The 19,498-nt window shown below is 40.1% G+C and overlaps 1 pseudogene; it reads left to right on the top strand.

Moving 5' to 3' along the window:
• Positions 1–12,021: 12,021 nt before the first annotated feature.
• On the top strand, positions 12,022–12,477 carry LOC136154251 (ARL14 effector protein-like pseudogene; annotated as a pseudogene).
• Positions 12,478–19,498: the final 7,021 nt, after the last annotated feature.

Genomic DNA, 19,498 nt, shown 5'->3' with positions numbered 1-19,498 from the left:
TAAGCTATCGTTAGCTAGGCCGTGGGGCAAGGAGGTGGGAAGGCACTAGTCGGACAGGGACAGAGAGCAAGAACACAGCCATTTCGAGTGACTTCATCTTCCAACTGCCGCTAGAAATTCCTCGATGCCCCTGGGACTTCACAGGGCAAGTATCTTACAGGTAGTTAAGGAAACGCTTGCCCATGTTCTTCTGAACTGTGTTTGTTGTCACGTACCTATTGGTACTTCGTGGTTGCCAGGTAGGCACCTATTTCTATTTCTCTTCTATGACTTGCCATTCTCCAGCGCTCACTTTAAGGTCCTATAGCCCCAGTGCTATGTGCTGGTCTCAGGAAGAGTAAGACTGGGGAGCATAACCCATCTCACCCTTTTTAACTTTATCTTGAGTAATTTTCTTTTCATATGTTATCTCCTCTGCACAATAATCACATAATCCCTTCTTGCAGAAGCTTTTAATTTTTTTATTTTATTTTTTTAATGCTCACCATTTTTTCCCTCAATTACTTTTATTAGTTGGAGGCTAATTACTTTACAATATCCAGGTTGGATGCATGAGACAAGTGCTCAGGGCTGTTGCACTGGGATGACCCAGAGGGATGGGATAGGGAGGGAGGTGGGAGGGGGTTCGGGATGGGGAACACATGTAAATCCATGGCTGATTCAGAAGCTTTTAATTTGGTCCCATTTGTTTATTTTTGCTTTTATTTCCAATATTCTGGGAGGTGGGTCATAGAGGATCCTGCTGTGGTTTAGGTCGGAGAGTATTTTGCCTATGGTTTCCTCTAGGAGTTTTATAGTTTCTGGTCTTAGGTTTAGATCTTTGATCGATTTTGAGTTTAGTTTTGTGTATGGTGTTAGAAAGTGCTCTAGTTTCATTCTTTTACAAGTGGTTGACCAGTTTTCTCAGCACCAATTGTTAAAGAGATTGTCTTTTCTCCATTGTATATTTTTGCCTCCGTTGTCAAAGATAAGGTGTCCATAGGTGCGTGGATTTATCTCTGGGCTTTCTGTTTTGTTCCATTAATCTATATTTCTGTCTTTGTGCCAGTACCATACTGTCTTGATGACTGTGGCTTTGTAGTAGAGACTGAAGTCAGGCAGGTTGATTCCTCCAGTTCCACTCTTCTTTCTCAAGACTGCTTTGGCTATTCTAGGGTTTGTGTATTTCCATACAGATTGTGAAATTATTTGTTCTAGTTCTCTGAAAAATACCGTTGGTAGCTTGACGGGGATTGCATTGAATCTATAGGTTGCTTTTGGTAATATACTCATTTTCAATGAGTATATACTCATTTCAATATACTCATAATATACTCATTTCAATCAATATACTGTATTGATTCTTTTGATCCATGAACATGGTATACTTCTCCATCTATTTGTGTCCTCTTTGATTTCTTTCACCAGTGTTTTATAGTTTTCTATGTATAGGTCTTTTGTTTATTTAGATAGATATATTCCTAAGTATTTTATTTTTTTCGTTGCAATGGTGAATGGGATTGTTTCCTTAATTTCTCTGTTTCCTCATTGTTAGAGTATAGGAATGCAAGGGATTTCTGTGTGTTAATTTTATATCCTGCAACTTTACTATATTCATTGATTACCTTTAGTAATTTTCTGGTGGAGTCTTTAGGGTTTTCTATGTAGAGGATCATGTCATCTGCAGACAATGAGATTTTTGATTCTTCTTTTCCAATCTGGATTCCTTTTATTTCTTTTTCTGCTCTGATTGCTGTGGCCAAAACTTCCAAAACTATGTCAAACAGTAGTGGTGAGAGTGGGCACCCTTGTCTTGTTCCTGACTTTAGGGGCAGTGCTTTCAATTTTTCACCATTGAGGATAATGTTTGCTGAGGGTTTGTTATATGTAGCTTTCATTATGTCGAGGTATGTTCCTTCTATTCCTACTTTCTGGAGGATTTTTTATCATAAATGGATGTTGAATTTTGTCAAAGGCTTTCTCTGGATCTATTGAGATAATCATATAATTTTTATTTTTCACTTTGTTAATGTGGTGTATTACATTGATTGATTTGCAGATATTGAAGAATCCTGGCATCCCTGGGATAAAACCCACTTGGTCATGATGTATGATCTTTTTAATATGTTGTTGGATTCTCTTTGCTAGAATTTTGTTCAGGAGTTTTGCATCTATGTTCATCAGTGATACTGGCCTATAGGTTTCTTTTTTTGTGGCATCTTTGTCAGCCTGTGGTATTAGGGTGATGGTGGCCTCATGGAATGAGCTTGGAAGTTTACCTTCCTTTGCAATTTTCTGGAAGACTTTGAGTAGGATAGGTGTTAGTTCTCTAAATTTTTGGTAGAATTCAGCTGTGAAGCCGTCTGGTCCTGGGTTTTGTTTGTTGGAAGACTTCTGATTACAGTTTCAACTTCTGTGCTTGTGATGGGTCTGTTAAGATTTTTTTTCTTTCTTCCTGGTTCAATTTTGGAAAGTTGTACTTTTCTAGGAAGTTGTCCATTTTATTTGCACATAGTTGCTGACAATAGTCTCTTAGGATCCTTTCTTATTTCTGTGTTGTCTGTTGTGATCTCTCCATCTTCATTTCTAATTTTGTTGATTTGATTTTTCTCCCTTTGTTTCTTGATGAGTCTGGCTAATGGTTTGTCAATTTTATTTATCTTCTCCAAGAACCAGTTTTTGGTTTTTTTGATTTTTGCTGTGGTCCCTTTTTTTCCTTTTCCACTTATTTCTACCCTAATTTTTAAGATTTCTTTCCTTCTACTAACCCTGGGGTTCACAGTTTATTCATTTTCAAGTTGCTTTAGGTGTAGAGTTAGGATATTTGACTCTTTTCTTGTTTCTTGACGTAAGCCTGTATTGCTATGAACCTTCCCGTTAGCACTACTTTTCCAGATATGCATTGTTTATTTGAAAATATTTAATGAAATCTCCTATCTCTAGGTAATATTTGATCACAGAGGTACCTTTGCAAAATTTTTATATATATATATATAGTGTACATACAGAAAAGTGCATGTAACCTAAATGTAAGACTCACTGAACTTTCAGAACTTAAACATGCTGTGGACAATGAACAGATCAATAAAAGGACTTGGGATTTCCCTAGCAATCCAGTGATTAGGACTCCATGTTCCTACTGCAGAGGACATGGTTTCAATCCCTGGTCTGGGAACTAGATCCCACAAGCCACATAGCACCAATAAGAAAATATATCTTTACCCACGACCCCAGAAGTCCCGCCCCCAAATACTCTTTCCAGACACAGCTTCTCCCCCTTGGGGTCAACAATAGCCTGGCCCCTAACAGCAGAGATTCCTTTTGCCTGCCTTTGAACTTTATATAAATAGCAACATATAGCCTGTGCTCTATTTTCCTGACTTCTATCAGTCAGCATTATGTTTGTGAGAGCCTTCCTTATTACTCTGTGTAGTGATACATTTTTTTCCTCTCATTGCTGCAGAGCAGTATAAATACACTAGAATGTGTTTACCTGCTTTCCTATTGATGGACCTTTGGGTAGTTTCCAGTTCAGTGCTGTTACAAACACCCAAATTCATGTCCTTTCATCAACACAAGTATGCACTGTTTTGGGATATGTACCCAGGAATTACTGGGTCATAGGGTAAGCAGGTGTTCAGCTTTAGTAGGTATCAACTCTCATCAAACCATTTGTTTGTGTTTGTACAAGTTTGCACTTCCATTAGCAGTGACGAGACTCCTGGTTGCTCTACAGCCTCTCCTAAAATGTACTCAGATCAGTCCCTTACCTTCTAAGGGATGTGGTATTTCTAGTGGCTCCAAATCCAGATTCTGGATCTAGACTTTCTGGGTTCAAATTCCAGCTTGATCCTTTAATATGTGTGTGATCTCAGACACCTTACTTAATTTTTCTGTGCCTCAGTTTTTTTCTTCTGTAAAATGAGGACAATAGATCATCTACCTCATAGAGTTAAGGATTAAATGAGTTAATGCATGTAGAACACTAAGGACAGTGCCTGGCACGTAGACAATTCTCCATAAATCTTAGATATTATTTTCATTCAAATGCATTGAAAAAAATCAGTTGCCACCAGTGCAATAAGGGAGTTGTGTATCTTACTGTAAAAGAAATAGAAAGTTTCCCACATATCCTGGGAGGCCGGCAGATGAGTGCCACAAGGGGTCTCTGTATGCAGGAGCAAGATAGCATACATGTCTGAATCTCGGGCTATGCCAGTCACAGCTAATCCTTGGGAACTTGTATGTGCAAATTAAACTATCATGGCAGTGCCCCAAAATAGTCATGGGAGAGTATGAACCATGTATACAACCACTATAAATGACAGTTGGGGCTTTATTTATTTGGCTAATGAAGCCACTGACATCTCTCCTCTTTAAGTTAGCAGATAACAGTTTTAGTGAATTCTTTACAAACTCTATAAACTTTAACAGTCTAACCCTTGGCAAACACCACTTTAGGAATTAACATGGATGTGGCTTTCAGTAAATAACTATAGATTCAGTAAATATTCCACGGAGGAAAGAGAAATGGTAAAGAATGATGATAGGAGAGTAGGTGGGAAGTTCAAAGACATGCAAAGCTGACACTCCGGTCTCCATGAGTGAGTCACTGACTAGAATTGGCTTTTAATGTGAAATATCAGCAAATCAGCAAATACATTTTTTGTGTCCATCTTCTAGCTTTTGTTGTTGTTGTTGAGTCGCTCCATCGTGTCTCTTTGCAACCTCGTGGACTGTAGAGCACCAGGCTCCTCTGTCCATGGGATTCTCCAGGCAAGAATGCTGAAGTGGGTTGCCATGCCCTCCTCCAGGGGATCTTCCCAACCCAGGGATGGAACCCCCACCTCCTGCATTAGCAGGTGGATTCTTTACCACTGAGCCCCCAGGGAAGCCCATCCCCTATTACAGCTTGCACTGTGTTTAGCCGCTCACTTGTGTCCAACTCTTTGTAACCCCATGGACTGTAGGCCACCAGGCTCCTCTGTCCATGGAATTCTCCAGGCAAGAATACTGGAGAGGGATATCCACACTCTCCTCCAGGGGAATCTCCTCAGTCCAGGGATTGAACCCAGGTCTCTGGCATCACAGGCAGATTCTTTACCATCTGAGCCATCAGTGTAGCTTAGTGGGTCGCAACTCTGGCTGCCTATGAGAGTCACCTGGGGGGTCTTCCCTGGTGATCCAGTGGGTGGGACTCCACGCTTCCACTGCAGTCGGGGGTGGGGGAGTGGCCAGGGTTTGTTCCCTGATCTGGGAAGTAGTATCCCGCACACTACTCAGTGTGGTCAAAGAAAATAGAATCACCTGGGGAACTTTAAAAAATTTACATTCCCCCCGCCAAAAAAAAAAAAAAAAAAAAAAAAAACCGGCTCAGCTTCTCACTCAGAAATGTCAATTGAGTTTGCTTGTCAGCAGGGCCCAGATGTCTTTTTTCCTCAAGGTCTCCAAATGATTCTAATGTGCAGCCAGAGATGGGAAATATTTCCTTCTGAGCGTCACTGCAACAATACTGGCGGTGCTTTCTGAATGATCATCTCTTGCAGTGGGGACACAGGGAGGATCCTGAGTAGTTTCTATGGAGTCTGCCTGGTTTAATCAAGAAAAGCTCAAAACACTGGCTCAACTGGTTTTTATCTGGTACAATTTTCTCTCTTACCTATAACCTCAGAATATTCCAATCTATTTTAAGCCTTCCTGTGGTTTCTAAAGCACAATACTCTCTGAGTTGAAGACTTACCATGTCAAATCACATGGGCTATGATTCAATCTAGAGCAGAACAAAACAGAACTTAAGTGTCCTAATTAGTAATTGGATTGAAAGAAGACCCAGGACAGTGCCCTTCATAAAAGAGTGAAATTGTGTTTTATGTGGTGGTTGTTGCTATCACCTGTGGTTTCAACTGCACGAAAAATAGGAAAAAGCCTTGGAACAATCATTGTATTGGGTTGGCCAAAAAGTTCATTTTGCTTTTTCCATGAAATGTTACAAGAAACCCAAATGAACTTTTTGGCCAACACAATATTTGAACGTGGGCACATGTGAATTTGAGTTTCTGGCTTAGCCACTTGTTAGCTGTGAGTCCTTGCCTTCTCTGAGCAAATGTTTCATGAAAGATGGAAGCATTAGCAGATCTCAGAAGGAAATTTTGTAGATTAAAGGAGCTAATGTTAGCGGTGCTTGGCAAGGTGTGAGTCCCAAGTAAATGGCACTTATCCTCGTGTGTTATTCGGCTAAGGCTATGATGCTGCTGCATAGCAAACACCCCACCCCTAAATCTTAATGGTTTACTAAGATACCATTGATGTTCTTCCTCATGTGTCTGTGGGTCACTTATGGCAGCTCTTCTTAAGGCTGTGAATCAAACTGAGATCTGTTCATATGTGTCTCATTTTGCAGTCAGCAGCTTCCTGGGGTATGCACTTCTCATGACAGATGACAGAAATACAAGAAGAACTTAGCAGAAATTTGCAATGCCCTTTAATATCTCAGCACAGAACTCATTAATGATCACTTGTGCCCATTTTCCCTTAGCCCGAACACGTCACATGGCGAATTTCAAGGTCAATGGGATGGAGAAGTATAATCTACCTAGTGAAACTATGGCACGATACAGGGAATAGAAGGAAAAATTATGAACAAATAATACATTCTTCCACACTTTCCTTCTACAGGGTGTCAACAGAGGAGAAAAGAAAGGTGGGTAAGGAGGGAAGAAATAAATAGTTGGATCCCGTAGGAACTGTGCCTTGTGCCTCATTTGTAAGGTCTTGTCTGACCTCCTTTATAGAACTGGTCCAGCACTCCTTCAGGCAGAGAAAAGCAGGTCTGTGGGCGTGGCAGCTTTCTGGATCCTCCCCCAGTCCAGGTATTTGTGATGAGGGACACACTACTCAGAGACAGTCTAGAATTCACCAGAAGCCTTCTTGAATTCTGCTTGCAGGAACACATCTAATTTTATTTAGGAAGATAAACAGTAGCAATGGCTGGTGGAACTCAGCAAAACATACTATACTATATACCAGTTGTCAAAATAACCAGATCTTTGTCTAAATTCAACCCCTTCTCTTTACCCTTTCAATAACTTTTTAATGTATGGGCCTTGTCTCTTATGATTTGCTCCAAATGACACCATCTCTTCTCCAGTCTATAATAAAGTGAAGTCTCTCAGTCGTGTCCGACTCTTTGCAACCCTGTGGACTGTAGCCTACCAGGCTCCTCCATCCATGGGATTCTCCAGGCAAGAGTACTGGAGTGGGTTGCCATTTCTTTCTCCAGGGCATCTTCCCGACCCAGGGATCGAACCCAGGTCTCCCGCATTGCAGGCAGACGCTTTAACCTCTGACCCACCAGGGAAGCCCAGTATATGATGGTGGTAGGCTAAGAATCCTTCATTTGAATTCTAATATTTCATTTGTATTTCAAATCTAGGTGAATAGGCAGCCCCACCACTATTAACCAGAGGGTTCTGGCCAAATATGTAGTGTGGTTGTAGACAGTTACCAGATACACCCTCGTATGTTCACTAATTTCAGGAGGAGTATAGTGAATTAATCAAAGGGGTTTAACTGTTAGGACTGAGGATCACTCAGAATGTATCTCAAGATATCAAACTGTATGAAAGCCATCTCCCTAAAGATCTTTGTTGAGGGATATTTAGCAACAGCTGTGTGAGCAGAGGATGGCAGGCAGAGCTGGGCTCTGTTACAGTCTCAGAAGAGCTACACAACCACCCTTCTCCAGGTGTGGTCCCTGGACCACCAACATCAGAATCAGCTCCGACTGTTTGTTAAAAATGCAGAGTCACAGGCAACCCCGCAGACTTAATGAATTGGAATTTCTGGGTGGAGGACCCAAGAATTTCCACTTCTCTATACATCAAGGCTTTTGTATAACATCAAATATAGACAGAGTTCCCATACATCTTAGATTCCATGTATCAGTTATGGAAAATGTGAAGTTTTTATAATGCCAAATTAATCATTCTTGCTGTTAAATGAAAAGGATCTCTTTCATTATTACTATTACTGAAGGTTTTTTTAAAAGACTAAATTTGTTGAAACCCTCAGCCAGGGTACTCCTGAAATAAGATTTCTTTTGCCCCCTTCCCACTTTTTTTTTTAACATTATTTAAACATTTGAAACTATTTTTCATTAAGACTATTTCAGTAATAACCATTTTCCTCCCATTTTCTCAAATACCAATGGCCTACAAAACTCGTATAAACATTTTTAGATGAAAGATGAAAGTTAAGAGACACAATTATTGTGAAGGACAGGAGATTTTATTTGTGTGTTACATTTAACACATTTCCCCCCTAATGAATAGATGACAAACTGCCTTTTTATGCATTTTAGGTAAAAGGACTGTCTTCGGTGAAAGTAGTGTAACCACCTAAATCAGGATTATCTTTCATCTTACACTTAGTAAGTATATTTTAACATTTTTAACCTATGTGAGTGGGATAAGAAAAAGCATCAACTGCTTCAATAAATGAATTAAGAAAAAGGCAGTTTTGAGAGCTGAGAGAAGTATAAAAAACATCAACCAAGAACAAGTCTTACAGACTCCTCCCTCCCTTTTCTACCTTCTTTCACCTCCTGTTACATATAAGTTTAAAGGGTTTCATCTTAATGGCTTCCTGCTTCCAACAATGTGGAAAGTGAATTTGAATCATTTGGAATATTCTAAAACCTTACTGTAATCATGAACACAAAGATGCAAAAAGATGTTGAAACATCTGTTTTCCAGATTAAGAATATCACCCAGATAGTTGGGGAAAAAAGTCTTCCATTATCTCGCCTTTAATCCAATTAGCAAATACATGTCAATCTAAAAGATTCTAGTAACCATTGCTCAGAGGGAGAACAATCCAGAAAAGAAACACAAAAAGGATATTTTCAACACCATGAAATTTAAGGACTAACAGAACTATGGTAAGAAAGATAATGATAGAGCTCATGCATTTAACACTTTTATGTGGTTGGGCTCAGAGTTTTTTCACTGTATTTTATGACAAGTAAATAAATTGTTGAGTGACAAGAAAAAAGTAATGTTACCTTCAAAGTGATTTTAACAGAAAAAAGAGTTCCCTGTGAAAATACCAAGATCTTTCCTGACCAACAGGGTTGGAATGTCAAGGGTCCAAATACATTCACCGAGCATTTATTTCTATTTTGAATTTCCCTAAACTGTTTGCCTGAATATATCCTCCCAACATGCTTGAGAGAGGTCAAGGGTTTAAGAGGCCCTGGGGTTTAAGCTACCATTTCTGGTTCACAAACACATCTCATGTCAAAGGTTGAGTGTGCTATAGCTGAACATAAAATGGCCACATCTGTTCAGTTGCCTGCTGATTTTACTTGCATTATCCAGCAAATTGGGTTATTACGGTGCTCCTGCAGTAAAAGGTCTCATTGTAATCTGATTCTGTTTTCTTTTACTAACTGTTAATACTCTAAAAATAAAAGGAATATCAGTGGAACAACATTGGAACATTCAGACAGGCAACAAACTCTGCTTTTACTGTAAAGGTATTGAGAATCAGTTTTGTGTTTGGTTCACAGGTATTCATAACTAACCTTTGAGTTTCTCTACCAGAGTCTTGATGCCTGTTTCTAAAACAAATACTGTGCCTTAAAATTGGCCTACACAGATATTTTGCTTAACTGAAGAGTGAAAGATTTTTACCCCAATTTATTCAGTCTTGTAAAGGCCACTGCTTGAAGGACTCTGGACTTGTGTGTACAATTGTTACTGCAATAAATAGGGCACAATTCCTAGGGTATATGATATACTCTTCATCAGTATTTGTTGAATGAATGAAAAAAAATAGTGGTTTTAGACTGTATTATGGTGGCAGATTTGCAAATGCACACACTCACTGTTTTTTCCCATTATGGGAATGAACCAGAATTCTTTAAGATGTAAAACTTAGTTCTGGAGAGGGACTGGCAACCCACTCCAATATTCTTGCCTGGAAAATGGACAGAGGAGCCTGAAGGGCTGTACTTCATGCGGTTGCAAAGACTTGGACAGAACTAAGTGACTGAGCACCTCACTAAACTCGGGGGAGGGGGGTGGCGCAGAAAAATGATATCAAGGTTAGTTCTAAATAGGGATGCCTCTATTGATATTTGATTATTATGAACCCCACCCCCCATAGGGTTCTCTGAGTCTGAACTGGAGCACCATTACCTGTCCTTGCAGTGAGCTACAGATAATTGATCTCTCCAGTGGAGATTGCCAAACCTTTGCGGGCAGAAACCTGGTCTTACATCATCTTTGAAGTTCTAACTGCACCTAATTTAGGGCATACCCATAGAGAAGGTACTTTTATTATCCCCACGTTCAGATGAGGAAACTGAGGTGAAGCAACTGAAGTCATCTTAAGTTAAAGTCAGACAGTGGTGAAGACAGTGCTAGTGTCTGATCCCTGGCAGTGTGATGCCTGAGGCTCCTCTGCCTAGGGTAATGTAGCACAAAGATAGCTGCTACCCCTTTTTTTTCCCCCCAAAAAGTAAGATGAGTAGTTAACCATGAAATTAGAACTCAAAGAATAAGAGTAATGAAAAAACTAAATGTTCTAGACCTGCCAAGATATTGGAGTAACTTAGATAGAAATTATGAAACTGTATTATTTCTGTCCTGGGTATTTAGTCAACAAGATCCTGGCAAATAAATCCAATTGAAGAGAGAGACTTAGAGGAATCATTTGCTTTTCCCTCTCTGTAGACACTACATTCTTCAAGTGACAAGGAAGACCTAAAAGGGAACCTGTTGTGTGAAATTAGTAGTATGTATCAAACAGAGTGTGGCCAGTCTTCTGGAATTGCTTGAAACTCTCCAATGAGAAGCAAAGGGAATTTTTTCTCTAGTATGGTGATCTTCTCACAGCTGATGCCCCATCCTCTGTCTCTCTCACTTTTAGCCAGTTTGCTTCTTGAAGCTAGGCAGACCATCCTTAAAGAAATGGGCGTCCTCTGCCTCTCTACTCTAAATTATTCGTAGTTTGGGAAGTTTGTGGAGTCTGTAGGACGTGGGCCAATTAGGAGAGAAACAGAGAGATGGAGGGGAGTGGTGAGGGACGAGACATACCCATGGAGACAATGAGACATGGAGAGAGGTGAAATGACACTGAGAGTCCTTGGGAATGTACTGACTTTAGAAAGCCTTTTAAAAACCAATCACTAATTCAATATGATTAATTACCTTAAAGTAGTTTGTAGAGTGTTTCCTGAGAAGTGGAGGTCACTTCAAACGAAATAAACCACAGCTAATGTGCTGACGTTTTAAAGAGAAAAGGCAATTGCTAAAATGACCATCCGATTTCCATTACTTACTACAGTCATTAGAAACAGGGAATATGTTTATTGATCTGAAGTGGTCCAAACTGTGTTTTCTTTGTTCAAACCAATTTAGCTGGAGGAAAATTCAAGAGTTTGCCTTGTGTGGGGGTGTTGGGGGGGGGAGCATTGCAGAGAGAAAGAGAATCTTTACATAAAAAACTGTAGTTTTTTTATCCTAGGGCCACTCACCTAAGAAGAATAACTGGATTTCTGTTAAAGCAAAGCAATTTTTGCCCCTGATCGCTATTGGTTTAGGTCTAGGCCCTTGAGACTCAAAGTAGGTTTGGAATTAGCAGTATCAGTACAATCTGGGCATACATTAGAAAGATAGACTCTCTGGCCCCACCCCAGTCCTAACTGAATCATAATCTAGTTTTTAACAAGAAGTTTCATGATTCATATGCACATTAATATTTGAGAAGTACTAGTCTCTGCAAACATGAATGGTTATTTAAACATGTGATAGAAAAAAGAGATGGTGAAATAAAGGAGGAAAAACTATTTGGTAAAAGCACTTTTGTCCAAAGATTTGTTGGTGCTGAGAAACTTGCTCCTATCCACTTAATCCAGGTTTGAAGTGAAAACTTAACAGGCCCATTCTGGAAAGACGTTTACCAGATCCAGCGTCCTCATGGTTGAATGAGCCACCACAAATGGTTGCTGACTTTGTTTGTGTCCCCAGGTGAGCAGAAATGAGTGAACAAGCAGAAAAAAGCAGTTCCGTGCGAGAGAGACCTGCACGTCAACGTTCTCCTGAGAGAGCCAGTGAGATGGAGGAGAAGAAAATGAAACAGCTGGACCGGCAGTTAAAATGGTTGACATTTCGAAACCCCGGGCCTCAGATCGCCAACTTTAATCCTGGAATAAGGCAGCAGCAGAAGAATGAGCCAATGTCAAAGAAGAGTGAGGTTTCTCCTCCAAAGCGCGAAGCCAAGAAGTATGATGGAAAGGGCAGGCTCCTCGTCAATCAGGCTGACCTGTGTGATTGCCTCGATGAAGATTGCCCGGGTTGCTTCTACCCGTGCCCCAAGTGTAACTCCACCAAGTGCGGGCCCACGTGCCGCCGCAACCGCCGCTGGGCCTACACCAGCATGCTCGATGAGAATGGGGAGGTCATCAGCACGATGCCATTCGACGTCTCCGACTAGGAGCAGCCCTCCAGGCTGATCAAGTTTCTCTTCTTTGCAGTTAAACCAGCCTCTTTCTCCTGGATGAATTTTAGGACTGGGGGAAAAAAGTTTGAAAAATACAGTTTAGACTAGTTAGTGTTCTCTGAAGCCATAGAACCCTGTGTAACACGCTGTCCTTCTCTAACCTTCCTGCTGTGACGACTCAAATTCCTCCCCTGGTAACCAGCAACTCAGTTGCTACTCTGCTCTCAGATTAAAAATCCCTTTCCTCTTTGCTGTTACCTTAGGAGATGGAGTATTAGGATTTTTAGACTTCTGTAGCAGAGAGCTTGTCTTGACTGGAACATATGTTTATAATAGCTAGTTACCATTAGGATCTTACACATTATCAGTTCTAAATCAGAATTGCTATTTGGATTAACTTGGCACTGCATACTTGTAGTCTCATTTTTTATTATTACTGTTTTAACAATACTAAAATGAAATTTGTTTTAAAAAAAAAAAAAAAGCTCAATAGGCCCCATGGCCACATGGCCCAGTATATGAGCACAAAAGCAGAGATTCAATTTAAGTGATATCCAAAATGCCAACTGGAAGCAGACCTCAAAGGACAAATTTTAATCTAGTTGTTACATACAAATGATTTAAAAGCACTTTTTTGGCAGCTAAGCTTACCAGCCACACAGAACTGGCCAAGGTGCTACAAAATTCCTAAGGCCTAAGTTGCATTTGGTCTTGGAGGTACAGGATTTAAGGACATTCAGCTAGAGTTTCTGCTGACCTCAGTGAAGATACCATCTCAGAAGACTGATGTGAAACATCTGGGCCAGGTTTGGCAGCTAGTGTGCAAAACTGTTTTTAGGGAAAATCTCTATGAAAATGTTCACACCCACAGCATCATCGGGAAAGTTTCTCTTCAGTCATCTTTGACACCAAGTTTTATTCAAATCATCTGTAAGAAGAAAGTTGCTTTTCCACTTTTCCATGTTTACTGCTCAGGAACATTTAATTGCTTCTTCTGAAGCTTTGGATTTGGCACAAAGAGACTTTCCACTGAACACAGTTGTGCAGGCACTGGCTGAGACTGCAGATGTAATGGGCTAAAAATAGACAAAAAGCCCCTATCTCTATCCCACCAAATGGCCATGTATGTTTACCCACTAGAAAATACTCACCTGAGACCACTTTTGCCTCTGACTAACTCACCCAAAATCTCTGTGTGGCAAGTTCATTAATAAAAAGCATTTAATTTTCCTTACTTTTATTTTTGTGTGTGTGAGAAAGTGTGTGTCTTTTAGACCCAAGAGAAAATAACAACTTTTCCCCCTTCCCTGAAGCAAATCCATGTTTTGTTCTTTAGCAAACACCAGTCACATTCCATCAGAAATCCTGATAATAGTGATACTATGTTGGTGCAAAAGTTTTGCTTCATCCGCCATATTCACCTGACCTCTTGCCAACCGCCCAGCACTTCTTCAGGCATCTTGACAACTTTTTGTGTGGGAGATGCTTCCACAACCAGCAAGAGGCAGAAAATGATTTCCAGGAATTTAATCAAATCCTGAAGCATGGATTTTTTAAAAATCATTCATTTATTTTTAAAATTTCTTTTTTAATTGAAGGATAATTGCTTTACAGAATTTTGTTGTTTTCTGTCAAACCTCCACATGAATCAGCCTTAAGTATACATATGTCCCCTCCCTCTTGAACCTCCCTCTCATCTCCCTCCCCATCCCACCCCTCTAGGTTGGTACAGAGACCCTGTTTGAGATCCCTGAGATATACAGCAAATTTGCCTTGGCTATCTATTTTGCATATGGTAATGTAAGATTCCATGTTACTCTCTCCATTCATCTCACCCTCTCCTGCCTCCTCCCTGTGTCCATAAGTCTGTTCTCTGTGTCTCTTTCTCCATTGCTGCCCTGGAGATAAATTTTTGGTACCATCTTTCTAGATTCCATACATATGTGTCCGTATATGATATTTCTCTTTCTGACTTTCTTCACTTTGTATAATAGGCTCTAGGTTCATCCACCTCATTGGAACTGACTCACATGAGGTCTTTTTTATGGTTGAGTAATATTCCCTTGTTTATATGTACCACCACGTCTTCATCCACTCATCTGTTGATGGACATCTATGTTGCTTCCATGTCCTAGATATTGTAAATAGTGCTGCAGTGAACATTAGGGTACCTGTGTCTTTTTCAACTTTGGTTTCCTCAGGGTATATGCCTACGAGTGGGATTGTTGGATTTTATGGTGGTTTTATTGCTAATTTTTAAAGGAATCTCCATACCATCTTCCATAGTGACTGTATGAATCTACATTCCCACCAACACTGCAAGTGTTTATCCACACCCTCTCCTGTTTGTAGACGTTTTGACGAGGGCCATTTTGACTGGTGTGATCTGATACTTCATTGTAGTTTTGATTTGCATATCTCTAATAACGAGCGTTTTGAGCATCTTTTCATGTCTTTTCTAGCCATCTGTATGTCTTCTTTGGAGAAATGTCTGTTTAGGTTTTTTCCCCCTTTTTCATTGGGCTGTTTTTCTGGTATTGAGTTGTATGAGATGCTTGTATATACTTGAAATTAATCCTTTGTCAGTTGTTTCATTTGCCATTATTTTCTCCCGTCCTGAGTGTTGTCTTTTCACCTTTTTTATAGATTTCTTTGCTGTGCAAAAGCTTTTCAGTTTATCAGGTCCCACTTGTTTACTTTTCTTTTTATTTCCATTACTCTAGGAGGTGGATCATAGAGGATCTTGCTTTGATTTATGATATTGAGTGTTCTGCCTATGTGTTCCTCTATGAGTTTTATATTCTCTGGTCTTACACTTAGATCTTTAATACATTTTGAGTTTATCTTTGTATATGGTGTTAAGAAGTGTTCTAATTTCATTCTTTTACATGGAGCTGTCCAGTTTTCCCAGAACCACTTATTGAAGAGGTTGTCTTTGCCCCACTGTATATTCTTGCCTTCTGTCTTGTTCCATTGGTCTAGATTTCTGTTTTCGCAAAGCACAGATTTGTATGCTTGAGAAATAAACAAACTTATTTCTCGTTGGCAAAAATGTGTTGATTGTAATGGTTCCTATTTTGATTCATAAAGATGTGTTTGAGTCTAGTTATAATGATTTAAAATTCGTGGTCTGAAACTGCAATTACGTTTGCAGCAACCTAATACTTTGCTCGTTTTTAGAAGTCATCTTAGACCAAGAGTTTAAATAAAATGGACTATCAGAATTAGTAGTTTTTCTTTTTAATGCTCAAACTGGTACCTAGATTTGCTGAATTGGTGAAGATGGGCTTGAGAAATGCAAACTGAACTTCGATTCTAGGCAAACAACAATCTTGTGCTTCAAAGATAGGACTTCCCTGGCAGTCCAGTGGTTAAGACTCTGTGCTTCCAGCACAGGGGATGTGGGTTCAATCCCTGGCCGGGGAACTAAGATTCCAGATCCTGTGCAGCCAAAAAAAAATTTTTTTTAATTTAAATAAAGATGGGGACCAAAACTTGCTCAAAGCAATTAGTCTGAACCAACCTGGAATCTTTGCAGTGCAAAAGTAGTTGTTATCACTGTCCATTTACCAGCTGAAGTGCCCTTTGCATTTGAAAAGCAAAGAGGTAGTAGTGTTACTGTGTTTGCCAAACTAGGAGAGAGAGATTGATAAGCAATCTATAACCATTTTAACAGCAAAGAACACGCCTGAGCATTTGGAAGCTGCTGTTTGCAGTCAGTTAACAATTCACAAGGTGTGGTAGGTAGCCCTCCACGATGGTCCCCAGTGATCCTCTGATATTTTGTAATCCTTTTCCCTGAAGTGGTGGCTGAACTTAGTGCCTTGGTTCCAATGAACAGAATAAGGCCCAAGTGATGGTGAGTGGAGACTTGATCATGAAGGGCAATGTGGCCTTTCTTTTGCATCATCATCATCTGCTCCGGAGCAGGCCGGCTGCCCTGTGTGAGCAGCCCTATGAGGAAGCCAACATGACAGAGAACTGGCAACTCTGGCCAACAACCTCGTGAGTATTTTTGGAAGGGGGTCTTCTTGCCTCATCAAGCTTTGAATGACTGTAGTCTTAGCTGACACCTCGACTGCAACCTTGTGAGTGAGTTTGAGCCAGAACCACCCAGCCACGCTGCTTCCTGACTTTTCCCTCACAGAAACTGAGATAAGAAATGATCATTGTTTTAAGATGCTAACGTTTGGGGCAATTTGCTATGCAGCAATGGCTAGCTAACACAGAGGGGTATTATGCTTCTTCTACATTTATCCCTTTATTCAGCAGGTATTTACTGAGAAACGACCACATGCCAGGCATTGTGCTTATGGGATTCTCCAGACAAGAATCTTGGAGTGGGTTGCCATTCCCTTCTCAAAGGCAATGTGTATGCAGAGGTTAATCATCTACTGCACATAAGAAACATATTTCAGGGCCCCTGGTTTCTGGGCACTATAAACATAGCATACAGAAAAGAATTTTACCCTTGGAAAATGGTGGTGGTTATCTTTGGAAATATCATCTCCCACCTAGTGTTACTACTATATATTTGCTATTTATATATTAATGGCCCAACAAATATTTATAGATTGAATGCTTCTCTGTGAATTGTACTCACCTGTTGAAATTAGAGATGACCCTACAATCCTCTGTCCCTACTATGTCCCCCTCAAAATTTGTGTATTGAAACCTATTCCCAAGGTGACGGTAGTAAGAAGTGGGACCTTTGGGAGGTGATTAGGTCATTAGGGTGAAGCCTTCATGAATGACTCTCTCATAGAAGAGACCCCAGAGAGCTCCCTTACTTCTGTGAGAACCGTTAGGCCAGTATAATCTTTGTAGCTTGCAATATATATATATATATATACACACAAACATATCAAATACCAGTCATTTTGGCAATGATGAACTATCTCTAACATACTTATTAACATCCTCTGGGTATGGATTTAGACAATGACATTTGTAGTGCTTAAACTTCTCTGGAATGTGGGTTCAAATGCTAACTAACCACCTCTAAGGATTAATCTAAGGATTAATTAATCTAAGGATTAACTTTAAGGATTAAAGTTCATTTATACACGTTTACACATTTACACCACACCGTTTACACCATGCAGACAATATGTGGGCATGTATTGTCTAAACCCTAACTTTCTGAGTACAAGCTGCCCCAGTGAGCAACCGTTGCCTTCCAGTGCTCCAGGGGCAGGCTCTGTCCCTGGTTGCTGGGTGGGTGGATCAGTCTAATTCTGATTGGGAAACTCCCTTGTTGGAACACGAAAGTGAAAAAAAATGAAAGTCGCACAGTTGTGTCCTGACTCTTTGCAATTCCATGGACTGAAGCCTGTCCTCGTCTATCCATGAAATGCTCCAGGCAAGAGCACTGGAGTGGGTTGCCATTTCCTTCTCCCAGGGATCTTCCCAACCCGGGGATCGAACCCAGGTCTCCTGCATTGCAGGCAGATTCTTTACCAATTGGGCCACTACATTCTCCAGTATCAGCTCTATCAAGGGTGAAGTTAACATTTTCCTCTCTACCTGCCAACTTCTTTGTTTTATCTTTGTTAAGTTATTCACACTTCAGGTTGGCGAGAGTTATCTATTGGGTACTTTCAAACACCCCAGCTGCAAACTGGCATGCTCCTGGCCCTTCTGAGAGGTCTTCCAAGAATCCCCTTGACAGACCTTTGAACTCTTGCCTGTTGATCTTCTCCCACTTAAACCATACTTCAAAGCAGGCTGTGACACCACATCTCTGTAGCCCCAGTATCTAACACACAACCTGGTACATGGTAGGCGCTCAGTGAATGTTTGTTTAATGAGTCATTGATTGCAGGACGTGCTCTTTGATTGGCTTTTTAGGAGTGCTGGTCAATGGCTCATTAGAAACCTGCTTGAAATGACTGAGATAAACAAGCTTAGATGACTTGAGCAAACACAAAGAATTTCCTAGAAACAATGTCTCTTACAACTTTAAGCTTTCTTCTTTTAACATATGTTCCTGTTTCTGTCTTTTCCATCATTCATTGAAAATAGCAACTACCCTTTGCTGTCCACCTGAAACTATCACAACCTTGTGAACTGGCTATAGTCCAATACAAAATAAAGTTTAATTTTTGAAAAAAAAGTGGAAAAAATAGAACTAAAAAAAAAGAAAGTAGCAGCTAGAGAATTCCCTGGTCGTCCAGTCGTTAAGACTCATGAGCATGTGTTAATACATGTGTGTGTGTGTGTGTGTGTGTGTGTGTGTGTGTGTATGTATGTATGTATGTATGTGTGTGTATATATATATATATATGTATATATGTATGTGTGTATGTATGTATGTATGTTTGTATATATATGAGGCTTCCCTGGCGGCTCAGACAGTAGACTCTGGCTTGAAGACATATTCATGTCATTTAATGCTGGTTTATCCAGAGGCTAAGCTAAAAAATTAATTGATTACCTATGTGTTGAGGTCATCTTATGGCCTACTATGAGTCCTAATAAATAAAAAAGAAACAACAAAGTCCTACTGTATAGCACAGAGAACTATATTCAATATGGACCCTGTGATAAGCCATAATGGAAAAGAATATAGAAAAGAATGCCTATATGTATAGAACTGAGTGACTTTGTTATAAAACAGAGATTGGCACAACATTGTAAATCAACTGCACTTCAACAAAAAAATTAAATATAAAATTTAAGTAAATAACAGAGGGAAAGCTCCAAGTTAGGTACTGAATAAATGTTTCTTTTTTTTTCCCATTTATTTTTATTAGTTGGAGGCTAATTACTTTACAATATTGTAGCGGTTTTTGCCAATCATTGACATGAATCAGCCATGGATTTACATGTATTCCCCATCCCGATCCCCCCCTCCCACCTCCCTCTCCACCCGATTTTTCTGGGTCTTCCCAGTGCACCATCCCCGAGCACTTGTCTCATGCATCCAGCCTGGGCTGGTGATCTGTTTCACTATAGATAATATACATGCTTTGATGCTGTTCTCTCTAAACAGCCCACCCTCACCTTCTCCCAC

The sequence above is a fragment of the Muntiacus reevesi genome, chromosome X, assembly GCF_963930625.1.
Source record: "Muntiacus reevesi chromosome X, mMunRee1.1, whole genome shotgun sequence".
In the NCBI taxonomy this organism is placed as follows: domain Eukaryota; kingdom Metazoa; phylum Chordata; class Mammalia; order Artiodactyla; family Cervidae; genus Muntiacus; species Muntiacus reevesi.
This window is presented reverse-complemented; position numbering and strand designations above follow the sequence as displayed.